At 39.9% G+C, this 14,453-nt stretch overlaps 1 protein-coding gene across 3 annotated transcripts in view; it reads left to right on the top strand.

Annotated features, from left to right (window-relative positions):
- The first annotated feature begins 396 nt into the window (after positions 1–396).
- The window catches only part of ZMYM2 (zinc finger MYM-type containing 2), a 114,863-nt gene continuing 100,806 nt past the window's right edge, over positions 397–14,453 (top strand). The window contains exons 1-2 of one of the 3 annotated variants that reach the window (XM_045072427.1): positions 397–563; positions 1,738–1,804. The gene's annotated coding sequence lies outside the window, so the exon portion shown is untranslated. The remainder of the gene's footprint in view (positions 564–1,737; positions 1,805–14,453) is intronic. The other 2 variants (XM_045072425.1, XM_045072426.1) reach the window with 2 other exon arrangements.

A 14,453-nucleotide genomic window follows, 5' to 3' on the forward strand; every position in this document is an offset into this window, starting at 1 on the left:
CTCCAGGGGCCTGGGCGTCCAGGCCCGAGCTAGGGCAGGCGACCACGGCCTCCATCCCTCGGGCTGTGCGGGGCCCTGGAGAGCACCCTGGGCCCCCGGGTACCGAGCCAGGGGCCGGTGCAGCGGGCAGCGAAACTCGGGCGGCCTGACCCTGACGGACCTGGGGGTGGGGGCGGTCTGGTAGGCGGGGGTAAGAAGGGGAGGGGACGCGGCCGAGGGCCGAGCGCCGGCCGAGGGGGGAGTGGAATGGCAACGCCGGAGGGTGTGGTCTGTTCCTGATGGACGGCCCTCCGGACCACCCCCTCCGGGGGGGGCTGAAGGAAGGCAGAAGTAGCCAATGGACGTCCCGGAGGCGCCCCGGACCGCCCTTCCAGCCAGCCAATGAGGGTGCGGAGGGCGGGGCCTTCCCGGGCACGGCCGCGCCGCCGCCTCCTCCGCCTCCTCCTCCTCCTCCTCACCAGCTCTAAACCCGGGACTGGACCGAGCGGAGTTGTGCGTGTTGCTGAAGGGGGGGTGAGCCGGGGGAGGGGAGGTTCGTTCCGCGGAGCCGCAGCCAGAACCGGGTGAGGCTTATCCCCGCTGTCTTTCCAGTCCAGGTCCGCCGATAGTGGGGGTGGCTGGGAGCCGCGCAGCCTCGGGAGGAGGAGGCGGAGGCGGAGGCGACTGGGGAGGCGGAGATGGGTGAGGGCAACCTCCGGAGCCTCCCACCGACCCGGGATTAATACCCCGCGGCGCGGCCGCCGTCGCCGCAACCGCGTCGGGGCCTCGGGGGCTGCTCCGGGCTCCGCTCATGTCACAGGCGTCTTCGCATGCGGCCCGAAGGGCTGCGAGAGTGAGGGCGAGGCCGGGAGGGCTGGGTGAGGCGGACGCCAGAGGCGGGGGTCTCTCGGGGGGCGGGGGCTGCCCGGGTCTGGGCTGTGGGAGGTCGTGGGGTATTTTTCCTTTCTTTCTTGAGGCGGGGGGGTGTTGGTGGAAGGGTGGGGGGAGGGGCGCTTCAGTTCGTTCTCCCGCTCTCGGGGCTGCGCTCCGACCGTCTCCGCGGTAGCCTGAGGTCCCCAAGTTTTTCGGGGCGCGGGTGCTGCCTCTTTCCCCACCCGGTCCCCTCCGTCGCTCTTCTCTTTCCTGGGTTGCGTTGCGCGGCTCTTGCTCCTCACGTATTGTTTGGCTGGGTCTCTAATGGCGGACGGGGAGGCAGCGCTGCCGGTCGCCGACTGCAAGCGAGGGGGGGGGGAGCGGGCGGGCAAGTCTCGGGCCCAGGGCAACTGCTTGGGGCAAATATGGGAGATAGCACCCCGACGGTGACGTGAGCCGCCCCTTACCTCGGAATTGGTGTGGAGAGTGACGGGGATGACGCTGGGGTGGGCAAATTTAGGAGGGAATACAATTCCTTTGCTGGCGTCGAGGCAACGTTTGCCCTTCCCCCCCCTCCCCCGCCCGCCCCTTCCCAGTTAGTAGGCTTGGTGCCCTCCAGCCTCCTCCCTCCAGATTTTGCTTTTCACGTGGGTTTTGTTCCCAGATATATATTTTGCGTGGTTTTCCTCTACTTTACGTAGGAGAGGATTGCTTTACGTAGGAGAGGATTGCTGCTTGCGGGTTGGGGAGTAATAATAGAAGGGCCAAACCTCCTTGACCTCTTACTCCCTTATCGTCTTCAGGAGGAATCCTGGTGGAAAGGGCTCGGTTTTCCCACATGGTTGGATGTTCTTGATCCATTTTTCATTTTTCCTCTTACCCCAGGACCAGGAATCGCCTTCAACTCCAGTTGGTGCATCTTTGGCAGAAAGTGAGGAAAACACCCCCATTGTGAGTCCTTTGCCCCTAATATGTTGTTCTTAAAGGACGTTGTCAGTTTGTAGGGGTTCAGCCATGGGACTTGTCTGTCCCCGTTGTCTTGAGGGGGAGGAGCTTTCCCTTGGGTGGCAGCTGCCCCCGGGGTGAAGCCTGGGTAATGGCTGGTGAGGCAGCTGGGAGTGGGCGCTGCTGTTTCCACCGCTGCAGACATCTCTCCTGCTGCTGCAATACCAACCTCAGCAACCAGACGACGGGCTCCTGCAGCTGCTCACGTTACCCGGGAGGAGGGGTGGTGCAACGGAGGGCATATTTCTGGTGCCCTCTAGAGTTCCAAAGTGGGAATTGAAGTTAATTCGTTTTAAATGCTATGCATGCAACCATCTTTAACACTTTCTTCCTTTACAATGGATAATTGATTGTAGGTATTGGAAAAAATACAATCATTTGACTTTCCGTTCGTGTCTGATTTAAAAGACTCTTAGGGTTCATAGTTGGTAGATCTCTTTCATGACTTTGTTTAGGAAAGGGCATGAAATCAACTCTTATAGTACTTTAGTTTATCCAACTAGGTTACTAGCTACTATGCAGATTACACCACTTCACTGCTCCAGATAATCTCTTGGTCGTCCATCTTCTGTGTTGATTAGTCTTCACTTGAGTCATTCTTGAATGTGTCACCTGAGTTATTGTTTAATGCTTGTAATTTGTTTTGAGGAGCAGTCTTATAATATGCTAGACAATAAACAAAACCAGTCAAAATTTCTGTCAGTTGAGATTAGGTACAAAATATCAGTGAAGCTCCACTCTGGACTCAGTGTATTTCCTGAGCTCTGGACACACTGTATCTCATTGACTGTTGATATTGTAACTTGTAGCTCTTTGTCAGAGGTGAGTCATAAATATAGTAGCTTATGCTTAAATATTAAGTCCCAAATGGATCAAAAGATAATTAATAGGTGATGAATATTTTGCTGAATACTGACCTGAAAGATGATGTGAGGATGGCAACTTATATTTTGATACACAACATTCTAGGCACAATACAAGGCACTTTCATGTATTATTTCCTTTAGTTTTAGCAAGTAGCCTGCAGACTGATAAATGTGGCACATGTTGAGCCCTCATTGTATGCCAGTACAATGCTAAGTTAAAAAAAAGTTTATTATGGAAAGTTAAATTTAATGAATGAGGACAATATGCTGAACCTTTGTGTTTCTGTCATTTACATTTTATAATTATCAACACATATCCAGACCGAATTTTAAATGAATTAAGTAATATAATCCTCACAAAAAAGTACTCTATGGTAGTGTGATATTGTGAGAGACCAGTGATACATGTACTGTTTTTATTTCTAATTTGTAGAGGGGAAAACAGAGGCATACGGAGGTACCAGGTAGTAATAGTAGTGTCAAACAAGCAGTTTGATTAAGGTGCCTTAAGTTCAGCAACTAAGCTGTCCTGTTTTAAAGTACATACTGGCTTTATGCACGTGGAAATTGAAACAGTGAAAAAGCCAAGGTTAGAATCCTTTCAGCTTATCTTCTCCTAGAGAATAGGTAGATAGATAGCAAATGTTTGAATCTTATTGAGTACCTTTTAAAAAAATTATAGAACTGCAGTTATGCCTTATTTAAAAACTGTCTATTTGAGGGGCGATGGGGTGGCTCAGTTGGGTAAGCATCTGTCTTAGGCTGAGGTCATGACCTAGGGTCCTGGGATTGAGCCCTAAATCGGGCAGGAAGTCTGCTTCTCCCTCCTCCCACTGCTGGTGTGTGTGTGTGCATGCCCGTGCTCACTCACAAAAATAAAATTTTTAAAAAACTGTCTATTTGTATCAGAAGTAATATATTCTTTTCAGTAAGTCTGTATACAGAGTCTCTCTTAAATACTGCAACTTGAGTGAATATATTGTCTGATGAATTTAAGGTTCTTCAGGGATTAAGTCATTGATGTAATGGATCAAGGATCAGATCTTCCACATAGATGGGCAATGCTTATTACCACGTTTATTTTCACAAAAAATTTAACTTTCTCAGATTTTTTTCTTTGTTCTTAATTTTGATGTTGATAGGAGAAACGTCGGTAATTGGTTATATTTAATAGACATTTGGAGATGAGAACATACAAAATGTATAACCAGGACTATATGTAATGTCAACACAAATATAATTATGAAAGCCATGGTTCTTAATGATAATACTGAAATGCGGTTCTTGTTATGCTTAATGATTTAGCTCAGAATTTAAAATTCTTTTGTTTAAAAAGACCAACTAATGGTGCTTTAACATGCCATACAGTAAGATGAAGATAACCTGATGATTTAATTGACCTTGACTAAATAAGTTCTTTGTTATACTTATTATTGGGCACTTAATGTGAGTTAGGTGCTTTTATGTGTATATATGAAGTGTTTCAGCAGTTAAAAGTACTCTTTTATATTTATGGCATCTTTCTTTAGTGCATCCTTAATAGTATGTATCCCCTTCTCCTGCCTGACATTTTATTATTATTTTTAAAGATTTTATTTATTTACTTGACAGAGACACAAGTGAGAGAGGGAACACAAGCAGAGGGAGTGGAAGAGGGAGAAGCAGGCTTCCCACCAAGTAAGGTGCCCAGTGGGCTGGATTCCAGAACCCTGGGATCACGACCTCAGCTAAAGGCAGATGCTTAACAACTGAGCCACCCAGGCGCCCCACGTCTGTCATTTTTAAAGATTTAAAAAAAAATGATTTTAATGCTTAAAGAGTGCATGTGTGCACAAGTGGGGGTTGAGGCAGAGGTAGAGGGAGAGAATCTCAAGCGGACTCTGAGCTAAGTGCAGAACCCCACTTGCGACTTGATCTCACGTCCCTGAGATCATTCCCTGAGCCAAAACCCAAGAGTCCAATGCTTAACAGACTGAGCCACTCATGCACCCCCCACCTGTCCTCTTCTTAAACACTTGGGGAAAAGATACAGGGTGATTTCTATTTTTCAGTGTTACATAATCTCATGGGGCAGGTTTTTTGTACCTCATGTGGTGAGACAACCCTGAATCACTCAGATACCACACAGAAGCTGACATTTGAATGTTTCAGAATTTTGCATGGATATAGAGCTTGACGTATTGTCTTTTTACAACAGTGGTTTTTTTGTTTTGTTTTGTTTTTTATTAAGAGGGGGGAGGGAGAGAGAGTATCTTAAGCAGGTTCCACTCTCAGTGCAGACAGTGTTCTTTTCTTAAAGATTATTCTGTTTTGCCTTTGAGGTACAAAAGTGCATAAACAATGCATTTGAGATGAAGTGAGTCTTAAAATCAGATGCTGTAGTATTGTGATGGAAAAAGTATGTATGAAATATTGGGCACTCTATGTTGTGAAAAGGTGTGGTATAATTAGAAATTTTACATTTTTTTCTTCTAGACATTAATATCCGTCTCTGCCCCATTAACTATTAACATATATGTTATTGTATTGAATAACATTTATTTTAAGAAGACTTTGAGATATTCAGTTTGTGTGTATATTTTTAGATGAGCCCAAATGCAAATCTTTTCTCCCACTGGATTCTCAAGTAATATTTGTGTAGGGCATTTTAAGTTACTTTGACTCCATGCATTTTCCATTTCTTAATTTCATTTGTTTAATTTTCTTCTATTCCTGTCAGAGAGTGGAGTTAGGATTTTAGTCTTTAACAGGACTTTGATCTATTCAAATCTGAAAGTTCTTATGCACAACTCTAATATGTAAGACCTATAAGGTTGTCAGTGAGAAAAACTGCTGTTGCATAAATCCATAATTTTTTACTTTGGGATTCTGGGTAACAGTTGAATTTTGTTTTTTATTTTGGTTATATACGAGCAAGAAAGTTCTCTTCTACATAGTTGGAATTGCAAATTTCTTTTTATCTGCAACCTGTTTTTTAAACAAGTCAGTTTGGAATCCTAGGTTTTTATTATTAAAATAGCAATGGTAAGGAAATTATAAGGGCCAGCACCAGACACAAACTTGGTAACAAGATAAATTGGTCTTCTTAAATGTGTTAAAATTTGGATTGTGTGAGCATATCTGTTGTTTTATTGTGTATTTTAAAATCTATTAATTTTTTGCATCAAGTGTTATATAACACTTTGGAACTGCAGAATAATTTTTGTAAACCAATGGGAAAATCGGTTGTGGAGTTTAAAAAATGTTTTAGAGAGGTTTATGAAATCACTTGGTTACATGACTTGTTTGGTATTTGTTCTTAGTACTATTTTTTTTTTAAGACTTTATTTATTAATTTGACAGAGAGATCACAAGTAGGCAGAGAGGCAGACAGTGGGGGTTGCGGGTAAGCGGGCTCCCTGCTGAGCAGAGAGCCCAATGCAGGGCTCAGTCCCAGGACCGGAAGATCATGACCTGAGCCAAAGGCAGAGTCTTAATCCATTGGTGCCCCCTATTTTATTTTTAACTTAATAGCAGATCATTGAAAGTTAGAAGTAACAAAATTTAAGAAAAAGTTATGGTCCTTAAATTGAAAGAAGTATATGATTTTTGGGGTTTTATTTTTATTGATTTGATTACTGTCTTATAAGTATTTATACTTAACTATTACAAGAAATGATTTAAGAGTAAATTTTGGCTATTACGGTAAGTAGATAATAAGAAAAAAGATTTGAGTATTTCATTATTACATGTTGTCTAGTTTTTGTTTATATTTGAAGAATTACATTACCATTTTAACCATGCTTTTTAATCTCAGTAGACTGCCAAGGATCAGGTTTCTCCTACTTTTCCAGAATGTACTAGATTTTTTTCCCCCTGGTGTTCCTAGTAAATTTGAAGGTTGAATTTGTTATGTGAATTTCAGATTTAAAGGTTAGAAAAAAGTACACTTAAACTAATACAGTGTTACATGCCAACTATAGCTTCATTAGAAAAAGTTTTAAAACATTTCATTCTTAAATTATTAAATATTTTAATATGGTTCTCATTTAAAATTAATATTAAATTGTAATTTAAGAGTAATTGTAATTTACTAGTAGAATTAATTGTTGTGACCTCATTAAAAATTGGGAAAGATGTTACAGTTCTTAGAGTAAACATTTCTTTCTAACTGTACATTCAGGTTGGTTAAGAAAAATACTTAAATGGCAATTTTAAGTCAGATTGTGGTGCCTAGTTAGAGATTTCAGACAGAAGAAAGGTCACAAAATGTGACATACAATGAGACAGATTCTTTAGTTTTTTTACTTTATGGCAATGTCAATACTTTTGCTATACCCACCTAGATAGATATATTATCTGATTTATTATTGTAAGAGTTTGGAGGTGAAATTATGGTTTCGTAACTTAAAGAGACTTTTTTTTGTAATACTGGAACAGTTTTATAATAATTTCTAAAAGGCATGTCTTTTGACTAGAAAATGTATTTTTTGCACTATTGAGCTTGCTGGACCAGACTGAGAATAGTTCAGGGTCATTAGGGTACTGCAGAAATCATTTATTCAATAATTTATGTATTAATAGTGTTTATTAATGTCAGATAGTCATGAAGATTATGTTCTGTAGGTAGGTACTGAGCAGGGAGCCAGACTTGCGGCTTGGTTCCAGTACCCTGGGATCATGACTTGAGCCAAAGCAGATAGTTGACTGATTGAGCCACCCAGGCACCCCTTAACTTTACAACTTTAATTACTATGAATGTTTCACTTTGTGTTTCTATTTGTGTGTGTGTGTGTTTATTTTTGTTTGATGCGCTTAATACTGTATAGTTCTATTTCTTAAGTTTTAATTTCTGCTTAGTAAGTCATTTTGTTCTGTATCTGAACAGTTTTATGTTGCATATCAAAGAAAAGCTTCTGTTCAAGTCTTTGTCTTCCATGACCCAAACTCCTGATTTCTATTATTTTCTTTTCTTCATCCACAGATTACATTTTTCCATCCTGTGTCCTTGCTCAGCTGATTTCATCCTACCTTCCTCCTGGACTTTTTCATGTTTTTCCCATTTCTAACTGCTTTTACATTAAAAAAAAATAGCACACAGTATCTGTACTTTTTTTTGCTCTACTTGTATGAGGCATATCCAAATTTTAGTAAACTTTTGAATTTGCTGAGATCATGGAATGTGGGTATGGTTCTAATGTTATGTTGGTGCCTCACATGGATGGGGAGCTAATGGGAGTTAATTTGAGTTTTTTCTGCCTAAAAAAATTATTTTTGTTACTTGATGTTGCTAGGGCCTTTGTGGTGTGACATGAGTTTAGAGCCAGAAGAGATCAGGGTTCAAATCTGCCCTTGCTTTTGAAGGAAGTTTTGGGATGATAAAAGTTTTCTTAAACTAGATAGTGGTGATAATTGCATAAGTGTATAAATTTACAAAGAATTGTCAAGCTTTTCACTTGAATAAATATAAAGATTTAAAAATTTATTTTAGAGAGAGAGAGGTACAGAAACCAACTAGTGGAGGGAGGGGCAGAGGGAAAGGGAGAGAGGGAATCCCAAGCAGACTCCGTGTTGCAGGGCTCGCTCTCAGTACCCTGAGATAATGACCAGAGCAAAATCAAGAGATGCTTGCAATTAGGCAACCCTAAAATAAGTAAGTTTTTATTGTATGAAAATTATGCCCCTATAAAATTGTTAAAACCAGTTTTGATTTACCATTTATTTACCAATTTGTGATCTGTAGAAAGTTATTTAATCTCTGAGCCTTGGTTTACTCATCTGACAAATGAGTATAATAATGCCTGCTTTTCTGTGATTGCTATGATATAAAAATTAAGAATCATACAGAGTATGTGACTGGTCAGTGGGTGATCAGTTAATAGCTGCTAAGATTCTTAATCTGACTGAGTCGACCAAACACCATGAATTTTTTTTGCCACCACTGGTAAAATAGACTCGTCTGAATGCTCATCAGATTGTAGAGGGAAGGAATTTTTTCCCTTTACCGATTTCTCTGTGTCTGCTTCTTTGTTAGTCTGTAAGTATGCTAACGTGCTCTATCCTTCAGAATCTCGGCAGTCTTTCCACTCCTCGTAACTTCTTTGTTTTCCCCTTATTTTTCAGAAGAAGTTTTGCTGATTTGTGCTCACAACACTGTGCCAAATCTCTATTTTTGAGGTTGCTAGTGATTTAATTGTCAAATCCTAAAGTGCTTCTTTCTCATCTTAATTCTCTAGCATTTGAGATTTAATATTCCTTGAAACTCTTGATTTCTGGGACTGTGGTCTTATACTTCTGACTATCTCCTTTACTTCCCCTCATTTGACTCAAATGTTGAGACCTTTAAGTGTTTTTACGTCCTGAGACCCTCAGCTCTCTCTAGTTTTGTTTCATACATTGACTGTAGTCCATTGTGTTCAATAATGGAGTTATGTTTACAAGGGAATTTTCATCCTATTCCTTATCCAGTCTATAGCCAGATTAATTTTTCATAAAGCCCTCCCTGTCTGATCACATTACTCACTTTGTAAAAATTTGAGAGATTCTTGTTGGCTTGTGAAACAAAATAGGAACTAAGCTTAAAACCCCTAAAAAGAATAAATCAATTAGGAAATGTGTTACATGTGATTTTTAATAGGTTCTCAGTGTTCATCTTACAGTCATGTAATGAATGAGTATAAACAATGAAGCATAACAGGTAATATACAGACGTTAGTAGTTACATGCATGTCAGGGCAGTTCTTAATATTTTGGTTATAAAAATAAAACATGCCCTTAAAATTTTAAAGTACTAAGGAAATGTGATGTAGAAAATGGAAGCTCCCCCCAATCCCATTTTATTTGAGATGTTTACATTTTTAAATGTGTATTCTTAAATTTGTATTTTAAATGTGTATTCTTAAATTTTTTCCCTGTTCATCATACTAATATTTTGCATGTATATTATCATTAACTGACATTTTCTACACAAGTCTGACATTCTTGTAATTCTTTCCCTATCCTTATGTTGCAGAAATCTTCAGTTGATTAACATTTGAATTCTAGTGGTTGTTGTATTAGAATAGTTCTTAAGTCTCAGTTCTGTGTGATTGAGGGATAGTGTATAATGTGTGGACTTAGGGCACAGACTCTGGTTTTGCACCTAACAGCGATGGAACATAGGAAAGCTACCTGCTTACACAGAATAGTTTACACATCTGCAAATTGGGGTAGTAGTGATAATAACATATTTAAGGTATCTAAATTTTATGGTAATTTTTATGGTAATTGCGATCATGCTACCAATTGTGTCTTTTATAAATGGTAGCTGTTACTGTTATTTTATTATATATGTGATAAAATTCAGAGACAAAAAAGGAGAACTCTAGTCATGAAGGGGTTGAATAAAAGGGTTAAACTAAAATAAGACTGCATGCCTTTACTTCAGAGTTGTACATATTTACTAGATATTTTAAAAAAAACCCTGACATTGAATTGTATATGATGGGTAGGATTGTCTATTTGTTTTCTGTAATTTGTCCACCAAAGGGGAGAAAACGCAGGTTTTCTTTGGTATACTCCTATGTTCTCTCTGTATTCGTTTCATTTTAAGACCAACGAACATGTGAAGAGGATCTGGTAAAAATTGTCGTGAGTTTTGGGGTGCCTGACTGGCTCAGTTGGTTAAGCCTCTGCCTTTGGTGCAGATTATGACCAGATTGGGGACCTGGGATCGAGGCCTGTGTTGGGCTCCAGCCCTGATTGAACTCCCTGCTGAGCAGGGAGTCTGCTTTTTCCTCTCCCTCTGAACCTCTTTCATAATTTGTGTATTTGTGCTCTGTCTCAAATGAATAAATGAAAAATCTTGTCAGGAAAAAAAAATTGACATGAGTTTCGAGTCTTCAGCAACAAAGGGAATAGATTTTTCTTTAGTAAAAATCTGTATTGGAGAAATAGATTCTTAGTACCTGAAGCCTTTTTGAATCTGTGATCTCATTTGCTTATTGATGCAGGTTTTACTGTTTCATTAGGTTGGATGGCTCTTAATCATGGGACTTCTGAAATCATGTAAGCAAAGTGTATTCTTTGTAAAGCCCTTCATTCTGTCATGTTAAAAACACTGGGAAAATTTAATATCAAAGACAGTCATTTGGGGGAGCCTGGGTGGCTCAGTGGGTTAAAGCCTCTGCCTTCAGCTCAGGTCATGATTCCACAGTCCTGGGATCGAGCCCCTCATTGGGCTCTGTGCTTAGCAGGGAGCCTGCTTCTTCCTCTCTCTTTCCCTGCTTCTCTGCCTACTTGTGATCTCTGTCTGTCAAGTAAATAAATAAAATATATAAAAAAAAAAGTCATTTTCTGGATCATAGATTTGAAATACCAAGTGTTTTAAGAATAAATGAATGTTTCCAAATTAACATACATGGTTGAAGTTTACTTGTGTTACTGTAGATTTTAAACTACATTGGAGAAGGAAGTGTGGGTTTATTTAGCTGTTTTGGTTAAGGATTAAAAAGGGATAGGGCATGATAACTTTTAATAGGGTCTAAGATTAAGCCGCATTACTAATTATGTAGATTGAAATTGGAGGTAATAAAAAGTCATGATGAAAGACACAGGGCAGAGGTTTTTATTGTTTCATCTTTTGAGAACATTTTTAATTTACTGTTTTATAATGGGTAAACTGAAGCTCAAGGGTGAAATGATTGTTACGTGGATCACAGGAAGGGAAGGAGAGATAGAGCTAAAATTCAGTTGTGGGGAAGTGTTGGGGGATAGAAGTAAAAAACCAAAGAAGAATTCACAGAGGTTATTTGTTACTTCCTTTTATTAGAGGAAAATATTCATTCAGTAATTATTCAGGCATTATGTTAAGTACAGAGGATACAGTGATAGACGATAAATCCGTAGGGCTTTTCCCTCATGGAACACACAGCCTAATGGGGAATACAGATTACAAGTAAACAAAATTACAGACTGGATAACTTTAGTTGAGGAAATGTGTGTGATGACGCGAGTATAATAAGGGAGAACTTAACTTAGACCAGATATGGTTAATGAAGTGTTTGATAGGGAAGGCTCTTGAGAGAGTGACATTTGTTTTCATTTTTTAAAGTTTATATATAAATTCCAGTTAACATACAGTGCAGTATTAGTTTCAGGTCTATAATACAGTGATTGAACACTTTCCTATATCTCCTGGTGTTCATCACAACAAGTACACTCCTTAATCCCCATTATCTGTTTTACTTTTTAAAATATTTTATTTTTTATTTGACAAGAGAACAAGCAGGGTGAGTGGGAGAGTGGGATGTGGGGCTTGATCCCAGGAGTCTGGGATCATGACCTGAATTGAAGCAGACACTTAACTGATTGAACCACCCAGGCCCTCCCAACCTCCCATTATCTATTTAACCCATCCACCTCACTTCTGGTAACTATCAGGTTGTTCTCTATAGTTAAGAGTCTCTTTTTTGGTTTGCCTCTCTTTATTTTTTCCCTTTGTTGGTTTGTTTTGTTTCTTAAATTCCACATATGAGTGAAATCATATGGTATTTGTCATTCTTTGACTTATTACATTTAGCATAACACTCTTCTAGCTCCATCGATGTCATTGCATATGGCAAGATTTAATTCTTTTTTATGGCTGAGTAATACCGTGTGTATGTGTGTGTGTATGTGTAACACACACATACATACATAAACACCATGTCTTTCTTCATTTGTCAGTCTGTGGACACTTGGGCTGTTTTCATAATTTGGCTATTATAGATAGTGTTGCTATAAGCATCGGGGTGTTTGAATTAGTATTTTGTATTCTTTCAGTAAATACCTAGTAGCGTGATTGCTGGATCGTAGAGTAGTTACATTTTTTTTTTTTCCTTTAAAGGTGTTATAAACCTGGGTGGCTCAGTTCAGAGGCTGCATTTGGCCCAGGTCATGATCTCAGGGTAATGGAATTGAGCCTCACATTGGGTCAGGTTCCCCACTTAGCAGAGAGTCTGCTTTTCCCCCTTCCTCTGCCACTCCCTCTACTTGCGCGCTCTCACTCTTTCTGTCAAATAAATAAATAAAATCTTAAAAAAAAAAATAAAGGTGTTATATTAGAGAGAGGGCGTGCATGCCTGTGGGGAGGAGCGAAGGGAGAGGGAGATAATCTATAGGCAGACTGTGCTGAGCGAGGAGCATGACATGGGGCGTGATCCCACATTCTTGAGATCATGATTTGAGCCTAAATCAAGTCAGATGTTTAACATACTGAGCCAACCAGGAGCTCAAGGGTAGTTCCATTTTTTACTTTTTGAGGAAACTCCATACTGTTTTTCAGAGTGGCTGCACCACTTGCATTCCCACCAACACCGCAAGGAGGTTCCGTTTTTCCACATCCTCACTAATACCTGTTGTTTCTTGTGTTATTGATAGCCATTCTGTCAGGTGTAAAGTGATATTATAGTTTTGATTTGCATTTCCCTGATGATAAGTGATGTTGAGCATCTTTACATGGGTCTTTTGGCCATGTGTTTGTCTTTAAACTTCTGTTCATGTTTTGGTTTATTTGCTTTTTTGGGTGTTGAGTTTTATAAGTTCTTTATATATTTTGGATACTAACTTTTTATGAGATATGTCATTTCCAAATATCGTCTGCCATTCCAAAGGTTGCCTTTTTAGTGTTGTTGGTTTTTTCCTTTGCTGTGCAGAAACTTTCTATTTTGATGTAGTCCCTACATTCAATTTATTTTTTTTTAATCTTTTTTTTTTTAATTTTATTTATTTATTTGACAGATCACAAGTAGGCAGAGAGGCAGGCAGAGAGAGAGGGGGAAGCAGGCTTCCGGCTGAGCAGAGAGGCCGATGTGGGGCTTGATCCCAGGACCATAGGATCCCAGGACCATGATCCCAGGATCATGACCTGAGCTGAAGGCAGAAGCTTTAACCCACTGAGCAACCCAGGTGCCCTAATTTTTTTTTTTTAAATAAGCCTTAAACCCATTGTGGGGCTTGAACTCAGGACCCCAACATCAATAGTTGTTTGTTCTACCAACTGAGTCAGCCGGGTACCTCTCAATAGTTTTTTTTTTTTTTTTTTTTTGTTTCTTTGCCTTAGAAAATGAGGGAGTAAAGTTTATACTGAGACTGAAAAGAAGTTTGAAGAGATTGTTTCAGACAGAGGAAGATTGTGTGCATAGGACACCTTGGGACAAGGAGGGTCTTGGACCCTCCACGAACTAAAAGAAGGCTTAGTTTAGCAGAAGCCTAATTAGCAGGGCAAGAAAGAATAGTGCTGAAATTAAGCTTAACATGTAGGCAGGGATCAAATCTGGCAGGAACCTTACAGGTGAGGGGGGAAAAATTTACATTTTTTTCCTAAGACACTAGAAAGCCATGTAAAAAGTGTGTTCTGGGGAATGTGGTAGGTAATGTCAGTGCTGCAGAAAAATGATGGTGAATTTTTAGGACTAGAGGAATATTAGAAGAGGTGGATCAAAGTGGACAGTTTCAGTATTTATTTTGGAAGTATGATAGGACTTGGGGATGATATAGTTGTAAGTAAAGAAAGAAGAAATTAAAAATGACCCGCAGGTTTCTGGTATGAGTAGCAAGACACATAATTTTCCTAAATGGCAGACTGGGGAGTGTGCGGATATGAGTGAAAGAGCAAGTTAAAAGTACTAGATATAGGAAGTAGCCAGTTTAGGACTTTTAAACATCTTGATTGAGATACATTAAGGAGATTAGGGTATTGGTAATATTTAAAATCAAGGGCACCTAGGTGGC

This window comes from Mustela putorius, unplaced genomic scaffold (genome assembly GCF_011764305.1).
Source record: "Mustela putorius furo isolate JIRA1106 unplaced genomic scaffold, ASM1176430v1.1 tig00004035_pilon_pilon_pilon, whole genome shotgun sequence".
NCBI classification, from domain to species: Eukaryota; Metazoa; Chordata; class Mammalia; order Carnivora; family Mustelidae; genus Mustela; species Mustela putorius.